The 2925-nt window shown below is 37.4% G+C and overlaps 1 non-coding gene across 1 annotated transcript; it reads left to right on the forward strand.

Annotated features, from left to right (window-relative positions):
- Positions 1 to 333: 333 nt before the first annotated feature.
- Positions 334 to 440, forward strand: LOC127077799 (small nucleolar RNA R71). Its single transcript, XR_007787571.1, has one exon. It is a non-coding gene; the product is annotated as a small nucleolar RNA R71 (small nucleolar RNA).
- Positions 441 to 2925: the final 2485 nt, after the last annotated feature.

Consider the following 2925-nt stretch of genomic DNA (forward strand, 5'->3'; position numbering starts at 1 on the left):
TGGATTCCGCAGACCTCGCAATTCTGAGTTATAGCAACCACGGCGGTTGGAGGTGATACATTTAAACTTTCAATTTTCTGGACCAGAGCATCCACTTTTGCATTAACATGATCAAGGTTACTTATCTCGTACATGCCGGTTTTCGTTTGAGGTTTTTCCACCATTGTTCGTTCGGTTCCCCACTGATAGTGGTTTTGGGCCATGCTTTCGATAAGCTGGTAAGCATCAGCATAAGGTTTGTTCATTAGTGCACCACCTGCAGCGGCGTCTATTGTTAACCTTGTGTTGTACAAGAGACCATTATAGAATGTGTGAATTACTAACCAGTCTTCTAAACCATGGTGTGGGCAAAGTCTCATCATGTCTTTGTATCTTTCCCATGCTTCGAAAAGAGACTCGTTATCTTTCTGTTTAAATCCATTTATCTGGGCTCTTAACATAGCTGTTTTGCTTGGCGGAAAATATCGGGCAAGAAAAACTTTCTTCAACTCGTTCCATGTGGTGACAGAGTTGGAAGCGAGAGACTGAAGCCATCTTCTAGCGCTATCTCTTAATGAGAAAGGAAAAAGACGAAGTCGAATTGCCTCTGAAGTGACACCATTAGCTTTAACAGTATCAGCGTATTGGACAAATACGGATAAATGAAGGTTTGGATCCTCGGTAGGATTTCCAGAGAATTGGTTCTGTTGTACTGCCTGCAACAGTGAAGGTTTGAGTTCGAAGTTGTTTGCTTCGATTGCGGGCGGAGCAATACTTGAATGCGGTTCATCTTGCGATGGAGCGGCGTAATCTCTAAGAGCACGAGCAGGTTCTGCCATCTCGGGTATCGAAGGGAAAATGTTTTTGAAATCAGGAAGTTCGATAGGAGGGAGATTGTTTGCAGCACGATATTCCCGAATTCGTCGTAAGACTCGGAGATATAGTTCGATATCGTTGATTCGTAAATAGAGCGGCTCGCCTTGTGAGCGAGTGCGTGGCATACAAATCGACGATAGAAAGAAAAGAAAAAGAAACCTTAGTCTCTACAGCGTAACGGAAGAGTTACGATATCGATTAAATAAAAGTCCCCGGCAACGACGCCAAAAACTTGATCGCTCGACTCTATGAGTCGAATTGGGTACAAACTGCAAGTGCACAGTTCTATCGCGTAGTTTTAAAAGATATCGATCCCACAGGAACTTATGAATCGATATACCGTTATCTAAGGTTACTTCGTAAAACTAAGGTGGATTATGTTTGATTGTTTGGGGAAAAGCTAAAAACTAAACTAAGATCTAGATTAAATATTAATAAGCGGATATCGGTATGCAGTTCGTCGTAATTAGGGAATCAATTCTTTGTTGGTTTTAAAATAAATCATTTCAATTGACGCTATTGATTAAAAGTTCTATCTCAAACTCTCGCTCTGTTGAATAAACTATGATTTTATATTAACGTAGCTGTCACTTATAGTTAAGTCAAAAACCACTTTTTGAAAACAATAGAGTCCGTAGAAACTCTTTTTAAGAAAACACTAACCGTTTAAACACCCTTATCTCAAACTCTCGCTCTGTTGACTTAGGTTATATAATTAAATTCAAATGCTTAACTCTCGTCCTCACATTCAATCTTTAAAAATACTTTTTGAAAAAGATTAGAATTTAATTAACTCTAAAAATTGCTTTCGCCCTGATCTAGAATTAATGTCCAATTTACACTGTCCAGTTAAAATCTCAAACTCTCGCTCTATTGATTTTAACTTCTTTATGTCTTTTACTTTCGTACAAAAACCTTGTTGTTAAACCTGTAAATTGAGACCGTAAAAAGAGTGATTTTAATTTTAAACTTAATTAAACCAATTTAGTTTTGATTCCTTAATCCGCTTACTTTACATACCGATATCTAAGTAAATTAGCTAGACATGCTAAACAAACTTAAATAATTATCATGCATAAACAGGCTCATCTCAAGCAAATAATATAAATAAATAATAAAACAAAGCATTAAACAATAATTAAAGGAACCTGAATAATTTAAACAGTAGTCTTGAACACTCCACCACAAGCCGGTAGGATTTGTTCTTGAATTCTTCAATTAACCAACAAATTAAAACGAAGGAATAAAAAAACTAGATTCTAACGTAAGGTTAGATCCGGTGAAAAAGTACACAATAGTTTCCGGTGTAGAAACTATTATGTGAAAATTAATTAAATGCTGAAGAGGAAATAGAGTTGCAAAAGAAAATAATAAAAATTGCAAGAATAATACTGTAAAGAAATAATGCCTAAGCTGCTGAAAGAAGAAGAAAAAAATGGAAAACGGTAAAACAAAATCTGGAAAAAGCGTGGAACTCCTTTAGGTTTGCAAAGCTGGTATTTATACTTGTAGCACTTCCTGTAACGGTTTCCAAAAAGCAGTCCGCGTCAAAAGTCTTCACGTAACGGAGGTATAGGCGTGGAAATAGGATTCAGCGTGCATATAGGACTCAACGTCTCTGAAGGCAAAAATGTAGGGGAATGGTGTGACGTCCGTCACACCATGTGTGACGTTCGTTACGGGTGTGTGCAAGGCGTGACACTCGTCACAGCCTCTGTGACGTTCGTCACAGGCACAGCGCCTGTGTTCTTGTGCTTTGGGTTGGGCTTTGATATTTGCTTCTTTTCACTTCTTTTTGCACCTCCTTTTCTTCCTTTTTTACTTTTGCTTCAAATAGATCACCTGAGACAAATAGAAAGGAAATACCGCGTAATATCTAATAAAATGAAGTAAATTGAAATAAATAATATTATAATTTAATTGAATTAAGTCCTAAAATATGATATAATTTCATGTTATCAATTCTTTCTTCCCTGATTCATCTTGCTGACCGAGGACACAACCCATCGAGTCTTCAAGAACAGTCAGATACATAATCAGAGGTCTTCCTTCCACCGGCAGAGACAAGAT

The sequence above is a fragment of the Lathyrus oleraceus genome, chromosome 4 (assembly GCF_024323335.1).
Source record: "Lathyrus oleraceus cultivar Zhongwan6 chromosome 4, CAAS_Psat_ZW6_1.0, whole genome shotgun sequence".
NCBI lineage: Eukaryota > Viridiplantae > Streptophyta > Magnoliopsida > Fabales > Fabaceae > Lathyrus > Lathyrus oleraceus.